At 38.1% G+C, this 21,795-nt stretch overlaps 1 protein-coding gene across 20 annotated transcripts in view; it reads left to right on the top strand.

The window, feature by feature from the left end:
- The window catches only part of SMYD3 (SET and MYND domain containing 3), a 375,697-nt gene that overhangs the window by 231,391 nt on the left and 122,511 nt on the right, over nucleotides 1-21,795 (top strand). The window contains exons 2-3 of one of the 20 annotated variants that reach the window (XM_053937677.1): nucleotides 18,464-18,589; nucleotides 18,802-18,858. The exons of the other annotated variants lie outside the window; for them this stretch is intronic. The gene's annotated coding sequence lies outside the window, so the exon portion shown is untranslated. The remainder of the gene's footprint in view (nucleotides 1-18,463; nucleotides 18,590-18,801; nucleotides 18,859-21,795) is intronic. 20 annotated transcript variants of the gene reach the window in all.

Raw genomic sequence — 21,795 nt, forward strand, 5'->3', positions numbered from 1 at the left:
CCTGCTGTATATTGTTGTCTCAATGATTTCTGTTGGTTTTCTTTCTACCTGTGCATTTAAGACCCACAGAACTGCATATGCACATGGAGAGAGCACAGCAAAACTCAGTGTGCACAAAGTATTGCTGTTGTAGAAAGTAAGCAAAATGAAAGCAGATGGAAAAGCTTCATATCTTACTAATTATCTTACCATGACCCTGAGTACTGTGTGCTGTAGTGGTAAATGCCCACACAGTGATGAGGTTAAAAATTATTTTTGATGTTATTGATGTCCTTCCAAAATCTCCTAAAGTGATTTACACATGTGAGTGTGTGACATGCATTTTGTGGATATGTTTTTGCTCTCATTTTGGCTTGATCTCTGTTTTGCACCATAGCCCCAACTCTGTTATTACCCAGTGTCAGTTGTCTTCTGGCCTCCTCTTGGCACAAAAACAACTTGTTCTCTTTTAGAGGAAACTCTGGCTGCTGAACACAGATATATTGACATATTTTCCACATATCCACTGGGGCCTGCTTTCTACAGAGCAGTGTAAATATAACCAACCTGGAACAGCATGGATGCAAGCCAATATATGCCTTTTTCTGCCGATTTTTCTTCTATATTGCAAAAGCAGTTTGAGGCATCCACAATATACCCTTGCTGCAAACAGCATTGCTCTGATTAGTCATAGTAATAAAAGTCCATTTTTCTTAAATGGCCCTTCAGTGAAGTACTAATTAATCCCAAGTATTTAGGAATCCACATTGTGTAGCTTGCATTTTCTATTACCAACATATGTAATTTATTGAAAAATTAAAAAAAAAAAATACATGAGTGGAAGAAGAGGAAGACACATAACATTCTAAAAGTGACTGAGAAGGTAGTAGCCTTTAGTCTCAGACAACCTCCTAGACATAAACAAGGAAGGGCCCTGTAGGAAATGTAGCTTTTTGCCTCCTGTCTGTAGGAGATTTTGAGACGGCGTTGCCTGTGTTTGCTCTTGGCTTTTGCTCTTGAAGTTCAGCAGATACCATTACCCCTCAGCTGTGTCCTGGCAGCTTCACTGGCTGCCTTTGTACCCTCAGAGTTTTGGGAATATGGGATTATAGGGGGAAGGAAGTGGCCAAGAAATAGAGCAAGAGTTTTCTTTCCTCTTTTAGCATTTATACCAATTATCTATTTTATTTAAGTAAATTATCGAAGAAACTGTCCATATATTTGCCCAGTTCATCCTTATGTACTGCAAAGCAGCTGTGGCACATTCAACCAAAAGGTATGGCACATCAGTTCAAACCCCTTCCACTGAACTCGGCTGCTTTTTTTTTATATTGTTGAATCCTACAGTTCCTTTAAGGCTTAGAAAGGTCTGAAAAATCTTCGAACCAGTGTCTTGCTTTTGTTCCTTTCCTTGTAGGGAGAGCCCAGAACATCCCCCTGCCATGTTGGCTGCTGTCCCTTCGATCATGCATAGAAATAATGAGAGCCACTGCTCCTGACAGCCTGCCTTTTTTTTTGAGGGGAGGTGGGAGAAAGAGGGAGGGAGCACCTTTTTTTTCTGTGGATGTAAAGGTATGTCAGGAAGCTCAAAGAAAATGCAATAGTTTGCATAATTCAGCATATGGAGAAGATACCCAGAATTCAGCCTTATGTATAGGTCATATCTGTGAGAGGAAGAAGAAACAAAACCCAGACTATGATTTGCATCATCACTACTTTATATTGAGAATTATGCTCATAGCTGGCTGAATTTGACTTAGAAAAGAGATTGGCATTGCACGTACTCTTTGGCCCTTCTTTATCTTCTGCTGAGGAGGAGAGAAACATCCACTCATCCACCACACAGAGATCTTGTCTAGGGGAGCACGAAGCATGCAGCACATAAAAATTGAACGATTGTACTTAAAAGAACTTGGTAATTTTTTTCCTGAATGTCCTTGTCAGGCAGTCTTTCCTTTTACTTGCCAGCTAATTAGCATCTCGTGATAGTTATTTCATTTCAGGTTGATAGCAAAACTTAATTTGTGCTATTAATTACTTTTCATCAATTTTCCCATCTTTGAATGGACAGTATATGTATCTATACTAATAATGAACTGAAAAATCCCCTCCTAGATGAAGTGAAAAAATAGTATCTTATCTTCCTTCAATAATTTTAATGATTTTTAAAAGATTGAGATTGGATTATGATACATTACATTTTAAGTGTAAATGCTAATTAAAATTGATTGTAAATTCTCACAAAATCATAAAGGCAGCATGCAACTTGAAGAATTGTTTTCAAATTAATTTCTGGAATCTTTCTAGATGCCATCAAAATCTTTTTAAACATGAATATGTTAGGTTACATAAAGAATTTTTACATAGTTATTAGCAGAAAAAAACAAATGGGATCTTTATAATATGACCTATTAATGCTATCTAAGGGAAATAATTGAGGAGAAAGCATAATAAAACTATGCAATGAATTCTCTGAAATATATGTTTTGATAGCTGATGAGGTGACAAGCTGGATAAGATTGCCACGTGAACACAAATTGGCTATGGACTGCAGACAGCAGTTTCTTTAATTGTAGGTCTTGATTTAGTGGGACTCATACCTTATCTGTGCTTTTGCTTTCTGATGGATGGAAATGTAGCACGTTGTGAACATTTCTCATTTATTAAGGCCTGTCTCACTTCTTTGCTGACAGAAAATGAGAAGTTAGGTTTAACTGGGGAATTGAGGAAGACTGCCAAAATTACTTTAATTAGTGGAATGATTAAAAAAACTTACAGAGTCTTTTGCTGAAGTGTTACCAGGACAGTTACTTAAGTCTATTTGTTTTGGGCTGTGTAGCTATGGAAGTTTGTCAGTGTCACTCAGAAGCTGGGCAGCCACCTCATGTGCTTTCTTCTCACTGTATTTGCAAAATTGTTCTCCAGCTCCACATCTGCAGGGATGTTGATTTCTGTGAAGGGTGAAGAGTCCTGTCTGTGGTTTACACTTGCTCAATTCATCAGCACACTCCCTCCTGAGAAACACAACCCACTCAGACACCAAATATGCACAGGTGTGGGTGTGTCTTTTGTCTTCCTGCCTGCCATTAGTGGACATGCACAGGGCGCATTAGCCAGGTGGATGTGTGCTCTCTGTGCTAAGGGGAGCACTAGGCCATTCACCCATGGCTGGATGCTTTGGACACTGTCACCAAGTGCTCACAGCATGGTTTGGTACCCCTTCAGACTCCTGGTGAAAGCTCCTCTTGATTTCAGATAGCTCTAAACCAGACCCTTAGAACAGTGTTTGTTTTCTACAGGTACACGTAGTATTGCTGCCATCTGCTTCTAATTTTCCCTAGCCCAGTAAAAGATATGTGTAACCAGAATTGTCTATCTGTTTACTTTGCAAGGACCAAAGTTAAATAAATAACAGCACTGTTGTGATGCACTAAATAGTAATTTAGTTGTTGTTTTGCACTGGGTGATTGGGAATTTGCACTATGTCACATTGGTCTATTCCACACACCTTTCCCCTCCCCCCCCAAAACTCAGGTGTGATGGGCTCTCCCTGACCTGCTCTCCCCTCCCTTTCTCTTCACCTGTGTCCCATTGGATGGGGCCCCTCAGCTCTGCCCCACCCATTTTTCCCTGGGCTCAAAACCCCCCAGGAGAAGACACTCAATCTCTCTCTCTCTCTCGGACGCCATCAAACACCTTGGCCTCTGTTACCCCCGAGGTATTGCCTGGATGTGAAGTGGCTCCTGACAATAAACAGGATTTAGTCCCGAGGAGAAGAGCACCTTTTGTCTTTTACCTGTGTCCATGTAGGATTCCCACCCCATGATCAGAGGGGACGAAAAGGGAATTCCTCCACAGCACAGCATTCAAACTTGGCAAAAGCAGGATCTGTCAGTGGGTACAGATTTTGTCTTTCTGATCCATGTGGCAATAAAGGAGGCCAGCACTCTTTAATGTACTTATGGTGTAACTGTTTTATTAGAGCAAGGCAAGCTATTACTAACACTCCTTCACTGGATTTGTCTCTGAGAAAGAGATTATGATTATCACAGGAAGGGTGACACTTCCTTGGTAGGTGACAGAAGTGTCCCTGAAAAGAGCAGTCTGGGTCCTGGTGGGCTGCCTGTGGCTGCTGGAGCTCATGATACCTCTTCTAAAGGAAGATGGGAAACCCTAGGCAAGGGGATGATTTCTCAGGGATCCTGCAGGAGGCATTTTGGATGAGTGATTCAGATTGTTTTGCTATTACTTGTCTATTTTAGCCAAAACTAGTTGAGGACAGAGTAGGACATTAGACTTCAGTGGTGCTTATCCTTCCTAAGAGTGTTACAGCTATTGAATGTTGGTAAAGGATTCATGCTTAAATTTGTGGGTGATAAATGCAAAGCAAAATGGAACAGCCAGTTCTCTACGTCATGTGTTGTTAATCAGTGGAAATCCTTGCCACAGGCCACTGTGTCTATTGAAACATCACGCAAATTCCTGGCAGTGTTCTCTGGAGAATTAGTAAATGAGTGAAAGCATGCTTGGCTTACGAAAAGCTGTGGCTGTAAATGTTTAGAGTACAGGAGAGTACTGGAAGGAAGAGTAGTTCCTTCTCTTCATATGTCCATTCCTGAGGCTTTCACTGAGCCACTGTCACAGCTTAGCCCCAGCCAGCCGCCAAGCCTCAGACAGCCACTCACTCTCTCCCCCACCAGTGGGAATGGGGAGAAAATAGGAAGGGTAAAAATGAGAAATTCTGGGGTTGAGATAAAGACAGTTTAATAAGGAAAGCAAAAGTCACGCATACAAGCAAAACAAAACAAGGAATTATTTCACCACTTCCCATGGGCAGGAAGGTGTTCAGCCATCTCCAGGGGAGCAGGGCCCCATCACAGATAACACTGATTTGGGAGGACAAATGGCATCACTGAGATGTTCCCCTTCTTCCTTCTTCATCCTCCCCTTTCCTTTTTATCCTGAGCATGATATCATATGGTCTGGAATATTCCTTTGGTCAGTTTGGGTCACCTGTCCCAGCTGTGTCTCTTCCTAACTTCCCATGCACTCCTAACCTCCTCACCAGTGTGGCTGTAGGAAAAGCAGTAAAGGGCTCTGTGTAAGCCGTGCTCATCAATAGCAAAAGCTATAACTATATTATCATCACCACGTTCAGCACAAATCCAAAACACAGCCCCATACGAGCCACTGTGAAGAAAACCAACTGTACTCCAGCCAAAACCAGCACAGTAACATTCCTCATGGCTCTGTTCTTGTGGTTTTGTTGAATGCTTTGCCTGATGGATTACTCACAATCTTTTTCCTGTCTATATTTGCTTACAATGTCATGTGTTTGTACATCCAGTGATTTCTAGTCCTGAGAAGATGGCTGGTTTTTATTTGTTTAAGTGGGATCATTTCAGAAAGTCATTTCCAAAAAAACTGTTGGAGAGAATAAAGAGTTTGGAAGATTGCTATCAGCAAATGCTCTAGACAAGAAAAGTATGATTAGGAGAACATGAAAGCACCAATATTTTATTTTTCAGGTTGGAAGAGGAAAGCTGGCACAGAGAGCACTCAAGGGCTCTCTCATGACACTCCTTTCCTTCTAGAAATGCTCTTATGCTATTCTTGCTTTCACTCTTGCCATGATCTTACCCTCAATATAAAACTGAACAAAGAGAATTTTCAAGTGAATCCAGCTAGAAAGCCTGTTTGAAGTATTTTCCAATATATCTTTGCCATGCCTTATCACTTAAAAATAGGCCTTAATTTCACTCTGTATTATAATAGAACTCTGTCAGAAATAGTTGCAGAAAGGAAACAGAAATTGTTTCCACCTGGAGCCAGGTAACTGTTATTTCACATTCCTCATGTTTATGGGGAATTTATTGTAATTATTTTTTAATCTAATTTATCTATAGTTTCCATCAATTTCATTTGTGTTTATTAGTGTATATTAAATGTTTTTGAGGAGGAGAATCTTTTTGCTTTCCATGCACATCTTGTGAATGGAGCCATCCAAAGGGATGGCTCTTGAAAGGCATTTTCCTCTTGAAAAAACTGAACAAAACAAACCACTCACATTGTAGAATAGACTTAAAACTGTCCTAGCAAAACCTCTTAAAATTAAGAGCTTCTATCTTTTTACCCCTCCTTATGTGTTTAGGCTGGTGACTGGAGTTCACATCCAGACTGATTAATTTTACCTTTTCTTCTGACAAAGTGAAAGTAAACAGAGCTTTGATTTCAGGGTGTCAGGCAGTGGTGAAGTCTCTGTATTTCAGTGTGGTGTTGCAGTGATGAAATTTCTAGCCTGAATTTGGTTAGCGTCAGCTTCCACTGATGTGAAATGTTGTGTGTTTGTCTGAGGAAACTGTCTCCCACACTGAGACTACGCACAAACTGCCTCCTTATCACATCTTAAATAAACTAAACAGATTGTTTAATGTAGATCCTTCCAACATAACTAGTCAGGTTAAGATAATTAAAGCTTTCTGTGGGGAGAACATACTCACCTTACTCGTGCATAAACCAGTGCTTGCCTGCTGCTGACTGGCTTGAGAAAGACTAGAAAATGATCTGCTGAAGCTGATGCCACGAGTGCAGTGTTGGGTGTGAACATTGTTCCCTCTCACTAACCAGTCAGCTGGAGGGAACACAAGTAGCTGTCCCTGTTTCTTGCAGGTCCTTTGAATGACACAAGTGCCTCTCTTTGGATGGGTGTACCTGTGCTTTAGGGCTTTATTACTTCTCTGCAGCCAGTTTTCTGGAAGGGAGGTGGTTCTCCAGCATTGTTTCACCCAGGTAGACTGTCACTGCTCACCACTTCAGCAAAAACCAGCATTTGCCTGTGCCTTCGTCTAAGTTTTCCAAAGTTTTTCATTCACTTCACTGTACAACATGTAGCATAATGTATGTGGCATGGAAACTGGGACACATCTGGTGCATTCAGGTGTTTGCAGACACTGCTGCAGTGTCAGGAGGTTCTGTAACTTTATAAGATTTTACTCAGCTTGATCTGCACTTATTCAGATCAGCTCTAAGTTTGTGCAACATCTTTGTTTACTTTTTTTCCAAATGATATATTTAATATATATATACTCAGCGGAGTCTTGACTTGTATGAATGTTTATCCCACAGGCAGTGTTAAGCATTTCGCAAGCAGATCTATCCGTGCTTTTCATGGTGTTCATTTGTCTACATAGCCCATTCAAGGCTGAGTTTGAGCACAGGAAATGCTGAAAATGCACAGTGCTTCAACAGAATGTGCTGTTTATCTTCAGATGTAATTTTCAGGGTCTGATTTGTGTGGTGCACTGAAGAGAACAGATCAAAGTCACATATCCTGTAATTTCATTACCTTACAAATTTTGTTTGGGCCTGTTGTCAATAGAATAGCACTGGGACCAAATCAGATATTTGGAAAATCTTTAAAGTTTGGAACATATGGGAGGTAGAACAGACTTGTGACAGTAGACTCTGCTTGAAAGCTAAACTGGTAATTTAATATACTGAATGCATTATGGAAACTGTTCATGTTTAAAAGCATCAACAAAGCATCAGATGCTAAAGAAAACCAAACCAAACTCTGTCTTAGATTTGCACAAACACTCAGTTCCTGTGTTGGCAGTGAAAGATATTTATCCCAGAACTGCTTTTTGATGTTCCTTAGTGCTTTACATCCTATCTAGTTATTAGCAGCAAACTTCATATAAAGCAGCTGAAAAAAATTGCCAGGGCAGAAACTAAAGCCAGTGTTATATCCTTTTGAAAATGTTTAAATAATATAAAAATAAAATATCTTCCAGCTAAGGTATATAGTGCCTTGTCTTTCTGAGCTGAAAATTATTAATTTTACTGAGTTCTCAAAAAACCCAACAGAGTACACAATGTAATAAAGAATCCTGTAAAGATTCCTGTGCTTTTAATTCTTCTTGAAATCAGGAATTTAATGCATTAATGATGAAATTTTTATGAGCCTGGGTTTTCTTGGGAGATCAGTTCCTTAAATTTTTGGTGCAATTGTGATTCCCAAATTTTTGAATTTTTTTATTTTGGTTTCTTTGAAAAACAAGTTAGATATAAACAATAAAATTGCTTATTATTTTATTTGAAAGTATTGAAATGGTTAATTGTAGTTTAAAAGTGCAGATTTATACTTTAAAATTCCAAACGGCATGGTAATTTTTGTGTGCTTCTCCTGAATATTTTTTGAAAGCGTAGTCCAAACTGTAAAAATCATAAATGAAACTTCAATTTGTATAGGAATAGATTAACGAGTTACAAAAAGAGAACACATGGAAGTTTTCCATTTCTAATAATCTTCAGAAATAACACTTCATGGATCATTATTTGGTCTGATGCAAAATATGTGATGCTGTTGATTTATCCAGCCAGTCTTCCTTAAACTGAATAGCCTACATTCATTCTTAAAGTTCAGAGAAAATGTGACTGAAGATGAGAAATGAGTTAAAAGAAGAATTTGAAAGTAATCCTTCACTAGCAACTATTAAGTCCTCTGTTTGGTTCAAGGTAAAAATTTATATTTAACTCTGCCTGAATCATTGCAGTGAAAGCACTGTATGTCCAGGAAAACCCTGAAATGTGTTGATTGATGAGCAGTGTTGGCCAGAATATAATTTGCCATGCATGTTGCTTTTAAATTTAGAAAATGTAAGCATTTTAGTTTTGAATATCTTAAATCTGAAAATATATGTAACATGGGAAATGTGCTCCTTATTCTTATCCTATTTCAGATTATGTAAAAATTAACTTTAATACCATGCTTTAGCTGGTGGTATGTTTTGAAAAGAACAGTTTATAATAGGTATGTTTTCCTATTTTGGTTTTGAACACAGTTATATGACATATGGCAATTGGGAAATTAGATGTTATGTATATTCAAATAAGGAAAATAAATTTTATGTAGTCTTCCTAATTGTGGGGAATTCCCTCTCCATGTGCCATAGGAAAATCTAGTTCAGTTGACAATTATGCAATTATGGCTGTGGAAAGAAATACTCATGGAAATATTCATGAAAAATGTGAAAAGGTGATGATTCACTCAGGATTTAGAGTGGTCAACAGCCCTTTCCCTTGGTGCTTACAGACCTTAACTTCCAAGTCTTGCTTGACTGAGTCCCTGCTTCTGTCTTCAGGATTTGAATGAGGAGACATGCTCTGGCTTCTCAGTTCTCATTTCAGGTTGGTCAGGTGGCCAAATCTGTCAGTGCTGTCTTCCAGGCTACATCAGACTCCCTCCTCCCTATTCTTACCCTCTCTCACCTCCTGTCCCCGCTCTGTAGTGAGGAGAGTACTTCTTGCCCACGTGGGGTTGCTGTGAAGGTTGATGTTTTGTGAGTCTGTGATGCCCTTGAATATCAGAGGAACCAAGGAAGTAATGAAGCCTAGAGAGTAATCTTTTATTACATAGATGTTAGTGTCCGTTCTTTGTGATTTCTTTTTCCTTTACACATATTGCCTGTATTTTTGATATGTTCCCTGTGCCTGGTCCCTCCACAATCAGAAAGACTATGTTCTGGAAAGAAATGACACTGCTGCTTGTTGTCAAGGCCCTGCCTCTTCCTGTACCACAGTACAGATGCCCAGGATGAGGCTATGATCAACATCACAGTATCAGCTTCCCTTCTCAACTCTTTAGTTGCTTCAGAAATTTAAAAAATGCAGGAGTCCACCTTAAAGTCATAAATACATATGCAATGACACTGTTTTCATGTCACTGAATGTGTTTTTGAGCGCACTTGCATGGGTGAATATGGTCAATACCCACACACACATCTTAATTTTTAGTGGCACACATACATATATGTCCAAGAGCATTATGTTAATATCCCATAACGTCCTGTGCTTGTCACCTGCACAACAAAAAATGTGCATATGATTTTTTCCCAGATGCTCAGATTTTAGTTTACTTTATAAATTCTGTGTTTATATCTAAGCTTTTAGTTATAGTTTGATTTTGATCTCCTAGAACACTCCACTGCAGTGAGATTTTGATGTATGGAATTTGACATTTCCATGCATCTGAATTTCAGAATGGCTAAATATATACACTCTGGAGGTATGGAGACTATTTAAAGATTCCTTAAGTCCCCTGGGGCTGAGTTTTGGCAGCAGTTTTGTCCTCTGATGGTAAAGCCTGAAAAAAGGAAAATAGAGGTGAGCAGATAAACCTGAAGGAGCTCTTTGTGAACGCTGACATTAGCTCAGTGAGGATGATCTCCATCAGCTCCACCTATACTCCATCAAGGAGGGGGCATTTGTCTTCCACACAGGAACTCAGGAGTCAGATTAGGCTTCGCTGGTGAATGTTCTTGTCTCCATTGACTGGAGACTGTTTAGACACACCTGATTAAATTAGCCTTGATGAGTATTCTTTCTACTAATGGACTAATCTAAGTGAGTTTCAGTCATTAGGAAAGGTGATATGCAAATGGTATCTCTGTATCTTGGGCAACTTACCCTAAAGATGGGCAAATTAAGCACCATTATGAAGTTCTTTGTAGATCATTTTGCATTTGGGTTTTGTAATTCTAAGTGGACTTTGATCCATATTACCGTAGACAGGACAGTTTAATGAACACAGGGGAAAAGAGGAATAAGCATTAAGAGTAGGGAGATGGAAGGAAAACAGTCTTATTTGAACCACTGGATTTCTGACATGAGATCTTAAATTTGTATTTTTTTTTCCTCATTAAAATAGAGATGAATATAATTTTCATTTACTGAGTGAAAATGGAAACATGGAAAAAGTAATCTGATAACTGAAGATGTTAATGGTGGGAAAACTAGCTTCAGATGGCAGTGGTTCAATAGCTGAAATTTCTGATCTTGTGTAGCCTTGTGAATTACAAGAGAGTTTTTAGGAAATAACTTGAGCTAGAGCGCTGGGTACTAAGGGCACATTAAATACAAAAAGTTGGTAATGTAATTGCAAGTAGAAAAACAAACTGGAATATGCAGTACAAACGTATTCACAGTATACCTGTTACACTTTATTTACACAACTACTGCTGGTGATGTTTGTTTTTTTCTAATCATTTGAGTGGGTGGCTCCATGCAGAAGAATATTTCTATCTATCTATATTTTCTTCTTATGCAAATTTTCAGTTACCTGGAGCATTGTAGGAAAATGAAAGTGCGACTGACTTGCTATCTTTCATTTTTCTATAAAGAAACTGAAGTTCTGATCTTTTACTTGGTATGGTGTTGTAACATTCTTTCATGTAGAGAGCAGCTTCTGTTATGCAAGATGGTATACCTTTCTGAGGTATATTCCTAGGGCATTCCCTAGAGGCACTCTGTTGTTAAAAATGCTCAGTCTTGTTGTCAAGAGAATCTCTTTTGGAAAAATGGGAGCACCACATTCTCAGACTGTCACATCTGTGAAGCTGGTGCATCACAGTGGGAAAGAGCAGTTTGATACTTGTGCAGGAACAAAATTTGTATTAGCTCCTCTAATATAATAAATAAACTGGTGTATTTGGTTTTTGTGGCCAGGTTGTGGTAGCAGGTGGGCTACAGAGGTGGCTTATATGAGAAGTTGCCAGAAGCATCTCTCATATCCAACAAAATCAGTGCCAGCCAGCTCCCAGATGAAGCCCCCACTGGCCAAGGCCAAGGCTAGCAGTGAAAGTGGTAGAGCCTCTGGGATAACAGAGTCAAGAAGCAGGGGATAAAAATCTGTGCAACTTCAACCAGAAAGAGTTATAAGAATAGCTCCATTTCTCATTGTCCCTAGTCTGAGGTGATGGGTAATAAATTAAACTAATTTCCCTATGTCTCACCTGTTTTGCCCATGACAGTAACTGGTCAGTGATCTCTCCCTGTCCCTATCTCGACTCACGAACCTTTAATTGTATTTTCTCTCCCCTGCCCAGCTAAGGAGAAAAATGGTAGAGTGGTGGGAACCAGGTGTACAGCCAATGTCAACCCACCACAAGTATCAGCTTGAGATCTTGTGAAAGCAAGATATGTTGAAACTCGCAGTCCTCCCTGGGAGTCCTTATGCAGGGTTGTCTCATACAACAGGTAAAACTGCCTCATGAGGATCATATATCTTTCCTATCCTCAAAGAGGCAGGGTAACTGGAACATTAAAACTGACTTGAGATAAATCATTTAGATTGGTTAAAGAAATAAATATTAACTGTTGTCAGTTTGGAGTTGTGATTGCTCAGTATTAATTAGGAGTGTTCACATTTAAAAGTGTGTTGGAGTTTGTATGATACAAATATCAGAAATACATTTAATCAAAAGAGGGAAATATTTTTCTTGCTCTTTAAGTGTATGTGTATATATTTATAGGAGGATGTTTGCAATTTGGTGTCCTTAAGACATAGTGAGGCACATGCAGAGCACTCTAATGCTGTTTCAGCTGCACCCTGAACTATGTGCTTGTGTTGCTGCTGAAATTGTATGAGCAGTCAAGTCTTTGAAGAATAATTAGATATTTATATAATAGGATAGCCAATTTGTTCTGCTGGGGAGCATGTAGGGGGCTATATGTTGTTCATAGTCTTTATGTGAGATGCCTTGAATATCATCTGAATGTGATTCACTGGCTCTAATAAGGAATGAGATCAGTGGGATTTAACCTCTGTCATGCTTCTCTTCTACTGCTAAACATCTATATTCTAGCAGTTCCACAATATTCATGTAACTGAATACCCATTTTAAGCAATGATTTCATATATTTTGATTAAAAATCAGAAAGACAGGAAATGAGAGACACAGATTTCAGCTCTCACTTTGAGGAGAATGTTTCTTGTCTGAGAAAGGACTGCTCTCTGGTTTAAAATATTATGCCTAGACAACTGATTCAGAAGGGATAACCATATTAGCAGATTTAGGTAAGCAAATGCAGTTCTCCCCCTCCTTCTCTCAAAAGTCACTGAAATGCTGATGAAGACATTTTTAGAAAAAAGCTTAAAGAAAACATAAATGTTTTAAAACTTTTTTTAATATCAGTTGAGCTCACATCATTAATTTCTCATAATGGTTCATAAGATCATGGTAAGTAAGCAAGTAAATATTTAGTAAGTATTTAAAATTGCTTCCTGTGTAAATGTTGTGTTAATAAATTGGAAAAATATTTTGATTAGGGATTAACAACATTTAGTCTTTTGCAACAATGATTTATTGGATAGTACTAGTCACAGTACAAGACACTTCAGGATGGAAACAGTGACATTCAGAAAACATCTTAAGCTTTTATTTTTACATTCTGATTAATGCTAGTAGCCTCTAAAGGCTTGAATTTGGAGTAGTGTCACCCTGTAGAAGTGCCCAAACACATTATGTGAAATGGTCTCTGCCTTGAATATATAATGGTAACAGCAAAAGCAGCTGGGAAAAAATACAGTGAGGTGCAGGAAGGTGAAGAAACTTGCTGAAGGTAATGCAAGAATGCTGGGAAGTGAATCCAGATTTTAAAACATAGATTCAATGCTCAGTCCATTACCATATTCCAGCCACTCTGATTCCTATTTCTAATGGGAGTTTGGTATTTTTGACAAGAAATTTGATGTCAGCTCAAAACAAAATTAAGAACTTGGGATCTAATTATAGAAGAGCTTTAAAATCTGATTGCTTCACTGTGGGCAACTCAAAACTTAAGACAGGCACAGCACTTCAGCTGAGGTGCTAACATTTCAGTTTAGCCCATGAAAATTTTCTCAGATGTACATAACCTCAATATACATATATTAGGTTCTGTCATAGACAGCTGCATATAAAAAGCATTAATGCACTAACATTTTCTGAAATTATACAACTATATAAGTGTTTAAAGCCAAGACATACTGTTTGAATTATTTTGGTGACTATGTGCACATTCTTACTAATCAGACCACTGACTTTTTTTGAACCATGTCCAGTGCTCCATGAAAGGAATACATGCATTTATTCCTTTTATGATCTGTGTGAATATCTGCAAAGTCTCTAGTTTTCATTTATCTCACTTTGATTTATGTAAATGTAATTGGATGAATGATTTGAAAGCATTTATATTGCCCATGCCCTACTTCCAACAGTTCCCATTCAAAATCAGGTCTGTGTTTCTTCCCATCAGCACACATTACACTGAGATATGCAGATTCTTCAAAATCAGAATGTTAATAGGAATGTATGTATTTCATTTTTTTCTTCTGTTGAGAGCATTTATTTCTGAATTTTGTATTATCATTTACATAATGTGAAAACAAAATTATACTGTTTCCATAGCATAATAGAGCAATTAAAAGTTGAAATGAAAATGCTGATAGTGCTAAAAATGAATCTATGAAAAACGGTGTTGAGTTCTCCAACCTGTCTTAATTGCTTGAGAAAGAACAATGTTGCATTTCCTAGAATATTTGCAGACTTAGATATATGATATTTGCACTTAGGTGTATGAGTAAAAATTTAACTGCATATTTAGCACCAGTTTTATCCTTTATTTACTCTTCTGAATTTTAGGAAAAAAATGTTGCAAACCTTTAACAGTTTTTTTTCAATAAGAAGCACGTAAAGGAAGCTAGAATGTGAATAATTACGCTATTTTCCATGGAGTTTCATACTTCTAGTATTTGGCTTCTTTAATAATGGCTAAAATATTCCCTTAATTCTGTATTTCTTAGACTTTTAGACAGTTCTGCTTATTATATGAGGCCACTGAGTACCCACTGCTGTGGTCCCTGCTGTCACTGTTAGAAGTCAGGTTATGTGAGGGCTACTGACAATCACAAGGCTTGCAAGCTGCTTATTAGTTCCATGCCACATGTGCAAGAAAAGGTTGAAAAATGAATCATGACCTGAATCTGTGCCCATTTTCCCAAACCAAGTTGTTGCAGCTAGTGGGAAGCCTCTTTGGGATGTAAAGTGACTTGTACATTGCAGAAGTTTTCCAGGACATAGCAGGAAAGAATTGGGTTACAGTGATGGACTTGCAGAGTGGGTCTGGCTCCTGACCCACTGAAAAAGCAGGACCATAGCAAGGTTCATTTTCTCTTCTGCTGTACTTCATCATCCAGTCAAAGCCTATTCCTGGTGCTCACAGTCTTCATCAGTTTTGGATGCTAATCAGAGCAAAAGTAGGGTTCCAGCACTATACCTAAATTATATTTGTTTAATGCCTTATTTTAAAATGATGTTGAACTTCTGCTTGCTATTGCAAATATTTGAAATATTTTTCTTAACATAAATTTTGCAGTCTACGGTTTACTATGAAAAATTTTGAAATTGCCTGAAATCTTAATTATCTTTCAAAATAACAACCTAAAACTAGACTGAGCTTATTTTCCCAAACCTAAATAATAGAAAAACCCTTCTAAAACCCTCCAAAATTTTGTATGCCATATATCAGAATCAGCTTATTGAATGACTCCTGTCTCTGTATTATTATAGTTGTTAACATGCTGCTCTTGAAGATGCAGCATAAAATTACATATCAAGTACTGAGTTAGGTTTTCTTGTTGTTATTCATGAATATGTGAGCCTGTGGTTGAACGACGTTATGGTTAATCTCTGAATTTAATCCTTTGCAGGAATAAAAAGTAGAAGGGACTCAGCATTTTTTGGCTTGCTTATGCCAGATGACAAGTACTTGAATGTTCCTGCACAGAAACAGGTTGCCAGATATGCTTTTACATCTTCCTTTTCTAAAAAATTGAGTGGACAGTGAATAAATATTTGAAGCAGTTCCTATTTTGTGTTTCAAAACATTCAGCAGAAGAAAAGCATAATACTGAAAAATCTTTAGCCTCTTTAAATTCTAAATCAGATGCAACATTAGTAAAACTTTTTATTTAAACAAAGAAAGCCAGCTGCTATGTTACCTGCCAAGCAACTTGCATAGGGCCTTCTCTTACAGTATTTTTTTCCAATGAACTGTGGTTGTGGAATTCCCCTACTGGTCCCTCCCTTGTTCCTCATGTCTCCTTCCTCCCCCCACAGTAATGCAATAACATGCACTACTAAACTTAGATAAAGTCTCCCAAATCCTGATCTTTAGTACTGGAAAAGGAAGGTTTATAATACATCCAGTGCTAGACCATCTTCAGGTACCGCACACTGTATTTATCCAAGATCACTTGAGATGTTATTTGTATGTCTTTTAAATACTTGTCTAATCTCTCTGCATTTTGGAATCTTTTCTCTGTCAACTTAGCATTTGGAAGAAATCTTTTCGTTTCAGTATGTTGTGTTCTTTTTAATAATAGTTGTTCTTTCAACAAGGGTCTCAAACTATCTCTCATACTGACTCATGATCTAGAAAAGGCTATTTATCTCTAGTGGTTCTAAAGCAAAATTGAACAGCTCTCTGGGATGTATGTCCAGAATTATATTGACTAATCTTAGCCTGTATTATTAATTACTCATGTTAATTCCATGTGTGTGTGTGACTTTGATAAAAAAATCCCCAATTAGAGGTTTTCTTGTCTCTTTGATCTGTAACTCTAGCTTTGATCTCCTTGTGTTTCATAGTCAGATGGTGAATACTGCAAAACCACGTACTCATCTATGAAACTTCTGATGTTTCATTTTTTTTTCTCAGTTTCGTGATCTGTAACTTGCAAACAAGTAATGAGAAGTAGGAAATAAGACAGCAACAGAAAGTTGTGCTCTCATCAGCTTTGGTTTCTCCAAAACCAAACAAAATGGGTCTTCAGGAGAACCCTGTGAGCACAAGAACTGCTGACAGTTTCTGGTTTTCTGTGTTGGTAGAACAAAAACGTTTTGGAGGCCTACTTAACTTTGTGTGACTACTACAGAAATGGTAAACAGGCTCCTGTTTGCAAAAAAACAAACAAACAAACAAACCAAAACAAAAACCCCCCAAAAAGAAAAGAAACAAAAAATAAAAAAACACCATCATACTAGAATTCTTACAAGGTAAAGGAGCATTCTCAAATCTCAAATTGGGATTCCCCGCTTCCCTGAAGGCCAGACAGGCAAACTCAAGGTCTCCTTGTTACTCTCCGTGTCTGAGTATTTGGCAGGGCAGCTGCCTGGAGCACCAGTTGTGCTGTGTCACAGTTGATATTTTAGGAGCAATGCTGCACTTGGCAGGGGCTGTGCTTCGGTTTTGTTCACGTCACGACTTTGGACACTACTGTGCCTCCCCTGCCTTTAAGTCATGGGCTCCTAGCTGGAGCTATCCACAGAATGTGCGTGCACACATGCAGAGGAGAAGAGCATGCTCACTTGGATATCACAAGGATACTCACTTGTGTCTGACATTGAGATGTGCCACTAGTGTGTACATTCTCAACCTTTTCTCCTGTTACAATTCCCCTGTTGAAGGGTTTGATCTGATCTCTGAACTCCTTAGCTGAGCAATGGACCTCTCTGTGCCCCTTTTCTGACTGCATGAAGAGAAGGTGGCTGGCAGCGTGCCCTCTGCATTTACTGCTGGGATAGAAACTCCCGTGGTGCCAGCACACACCCTGCCTGTGAGTTCCTTATGGCACCCCATCTCAAAGGAACAGTTAAAGGTCAGCAGCGTGTCTTTTACCCTGGAACTCACCTTTACTGGCACAGTCCCATCCTGACACCTTCTGGGCAGGAGCCTTGTGCGGGAGCCTTGTGCAGCAGCCTGAGTTGGCAGTTCCCCTGTAAAATCCCTTAACTGTAGGGGGGGTGAGGGGGAATATGTTTAGAGAAGAAATTTGCTATATTTGCATGATATTAATACCCAAACATCTGCCCAAGATTAATTCTAAATTTCAGAAAACAAAATCTCCATCCTGTGTGTCAACGAATACTTCACAGAAATGGATAAAGAATAATGTAACTAAGAAGCACTGTCAACCCAGCTGAAATCTGAAACTCTGAACTTGTGAGATGTGGAGGTTCATAATATTGTGGTCTTGCTCTCACAAATGTGCCCAGGCACACACACATGCATACGTGCACACACAAATACACACACACACGTACATGTGTCCACATGTACTTGCAATTTCCCAGAACAGTACATATTTACAGAAAATGCTTGCCTGCAGGACTGCTGTGGTAGGATTCACACCCCATACTTTATATGTGAGAGTGGGTAGTTTACAACCTTTGCTAAACATAACAGCATTTTAAGGAAGGAATACACAGGAACATTTCGTTTTCCATCCCACAATATACTTTGACCATTTTTTGAACATTTTTCATATATAGCACAATTGCTAAAATCCCAGTGGTTTCCTATTTACTTTGTTGTAGAAGTTTCTTATGTACATATGTTTTTTGATTCAGATGGCATGATAAGGGCTGGTTTAAATCATGGGTTTTTTTTATTTTCTCATTAATGGAAATTATCTCCTTTAAGGAGTTTCATAGCCAACAGCAATGTCACCTTTGTTTAGTGTATTTGGGGTCTCATTCCTTGTTCAGATGCCTAGCCGGCCTTAGTGCTGAAAAATGTTGCCTAATCTTTAATAGAACTCAGAAGTCTTGCTGAGATGTTGAAACAGGATTAGAAAACTCAGTATCTGATCCTTTGTGGACAGCTGCTTCAAAGGAGCTATACGAAGTTGGACGAAAAAAAGAGTGAATGAACAAGCCTGAAATATTTACTGTTCAATGAATTTGGAGGGGAAGGAGGGAACATCATGAGGCATTCCCACTCCTGAAAGGTGATATTATCTTCTTGTTTTATTAATAGGAAAAGTATGATATTACTACTTTGACATTTCTTTTGTTTGATAGAAGCTGGAGACACCAATTTAAGTATTATACCTTATTTATATATGTATATCCATATATATACACACAGATGTGTGAAAGTGATAGAAAAAAGCTTTAAAAGTTCAATTTATTTTTCAATATTGTCTTTTTTTTTTTTCAGGAATACTTCAATTCCCTGTAAAACACGTTCAATAACTGGATCAATAGCCATCATATAGTAAATATCAATCATTAAGAATCATTCTTTTACATGGTTTACACTATCACTGAATGTCCTGGTAGCAATTCCTCTCAATTTCGAAGCAGTTGTGAAACTTGAGTTCTTGTTTTGGCTTTCTAGATCAGACAGAGATGTGTATGTCCTGGTAAAAATTCAGACTTGGCAGGGAACTGTTCCCTCGTCACACAGTGTGTACTTATCCTGTGCCTGAATTGATTTACCCAGCCGCTATTTGAAAACACCTGTGCAGTTCTCCAGTTTTTGTTGATAAACTTCTCTTGAATGTTTTCATTATATATTTCCTTATGCTCATCTTCTGAAGGCATCTTAAAGGATCACCTGATCCGTAAACTATAATTTCATAAAAATGGGTGGACTGGAATCTCTCCAGGTGACCATTTTGTCATTGAGACAATATGATGCAAAGGACAGAGCATAGCACACCTGAGAAGACTAGGGACTCAGCCAGTGTTATCCATGCAGTGTTGTGTTTATTTGAGCTCCTAAATGCAAGGGAAACTTTTCAAACATAAACCAAACATGACTGTTAATATTTAATTTGGCAACTTCATTGAGTTGCTGTATGGAGCCAGTTAAATTCAATGTGGAGGAACAGCTCTTGCCAGCCCAGCCTGAGAATGAGGATCCCAGTAACCAGGCATATCCCTTCCTGTGTGCATGGTATTGGGTTTTTAATTGCATTTAGTGCAAAGGTAATAAGAGCTTGCTAACAGATTTAGGAAAAATAGTTGTTGAAAGCGAAACCCAATCTTGAGTCAAAAGTTCATCGGTTTTGAGAGGATTGTAAAAATATTTCAGGGGAGGCCTTAAATTCTTCAGTGGATTGCTATTTATCTATGGTCATGCACATGCTAAATAATTATATTAAATAAATTACTCTCCTGTTGTGTTTTATAATAGAGCAAAGCTTTCCAGCTATATAAACAACACTTTATTTTTCCAGCATTATGGAATAAAATGGAGAGATGGCCTTCTGGGTTGACTATTTGAGGTTCATGACTGAACAGCAATTTCCAAAGTTAAGCCTAACTATGATGATAAGTTATGCCTTTTGTAGTCTCACTCATGCAAATTAAGGCATCTTTTGAACAACCTGTGCACATTACATTTCATATTTGGCAAATCTTATGTATTTCCCATCATGTTGGATGGAACTGCCAGTGTTTTAAAAAAGCAATTTATTTTGTCGTCTTTGAAGTAGCTGGTGCATTAGTAACCCTGCCACCTTTGAAATTAAACAGGATTTTGTCTGCAGTTTGAACACTCTGAAGTGTTCTTCTATTTTTAAATCTCATATGCGTATTTGAAATGCCTTCAACTCTCCTGCAAATGGGTTTTGTTTAATGATTGCTGTTGTCTCTAAATGGGTCTTGGCATTTTTATTCAGTTTGTGATGAAGCAATTATTTTTGCTAATTGAATGTACAGGGAATGACTTGAGACACAGAGCAAACAACATCACGTAGTCATGGGCACTTTAGGAGTGAGAAGGTCATCCAAAATATGGCATAGCAGGCTTTGTATTTCATCTTTTCAACTCTCCCAGTATATAGGTAATTTTAATGTCTGTGACCCAAAGGCTTTATTACTTCCTCAAAGTGGAAGTGAGATACTCACTTTATATGTATGTAGCTTGCAAAAGTGTCCTAAGTGATGTTTGCCAAAGCACGCTGGTTTTGGTATGCTGCTTGTTATCATTAACTGCTCAAGTACTACACTGGTGAGTACTAATAATAGAACAATAGATGTGCTGTCAGATTCTTCTAGTTACCTGAGATATTTCACCACAGAATCAGAGCAATGGAAGGAAAGACAGGTTTGAGGCAGACCTGCAGGTCTCATATGCTTGTAAAACTGTAGGTCTTTTTGCATGCTGGAAAGACAAAAATGGCCTTGTCTTTTCTCTCCCAGTCCTTTGCTGACTTAGCTTTGCTGACACTGTAAAAAGTTCCTTACTGTTACTCCTTCTGTGTTGATCATCACCCAATATGACAATAAATAAATTTCAGGCTAAAACAACCATTTAATTCCTTCAAAGAGTCTTAAAGACATACTGATTTCTACTGACCTGTACTGATGAAAAAAAACTAAAGAAAGAAGGGAGGTTACTAATTGCATAGCAATTGAACAGTGAGATAGGAAAGCTTTGGGAGAAAATAAAGTTAACAAGAGAAAACTGAGCTACATTTTAGAGAGCTCTTGTTCACTGAGAGCCCTATTCAATGCACATCTGTTGCCAAGGAAGGAAACCAAACTAGGTTTACTGAGACTGGTAAAATAAGTAATATTTGAAAATACCATATGGATAACATTAGTCACTTAGTACTGGACAAGGTGAACTAAGAGGTTAATCTATTATGGAAAATCTCATTGATAATGTTGCCATGTGCTCCGCAAAATTGGCTGCCCAGGGAACAAAGGAAACTTTTTTTTTTTTTTTTTTTTACTGTGTGACACAAGAGACCCAAAACAGTAAAACATCTAGTTACTGAAAGATAGTAGGTTTTTGTAGGAAAGTAGGAAAGACAGGAGGTTTCTGCTAAAATTGCATGTGCTGGACACTGATGTCCTAATTTCCCTGTATAATTCCTGGATTTGTATTGTGGTGTAGACATCACTAAATTTCCTAAAACTGTGAAGAAATTTGATCAGCTTTGTTGAAGAGCTTTTTGTGTCAAACCTTGTAAAATACTGATTGTAAAAGAATCACAAAAGAAAAAGCCACAGAATCCCTTTAAAATATGTCAAACAAATCAAGCAAGGACAAAAATCAGGTGACAGGAATTACATTTATTTTTCTGAACACACAAAAATGGAATTTTGCTTTAAGCTTAGCCATGCTTTGCCATCACTTAGCACCATTATTGCTGCACTGACATAGCATAGCTCTTTTTTGTCAATGTATTTCTGTTAA

Source organism: Vidua chalybeata, chromosome 3, assembly GCF_026979565.1.
Source record: "Vidua chalybeata isolate OUT-0048 chromosome 3, bVidCha1 merged haplotype, whole genome shotgun sequence".
NCBI classification, from domain to species: domain Eukaryota; kingdom Metazoa; phylum Chordata; class Aves; order Passeriformes; family Viduidae; genus Vidua; species Vidua chalybeata.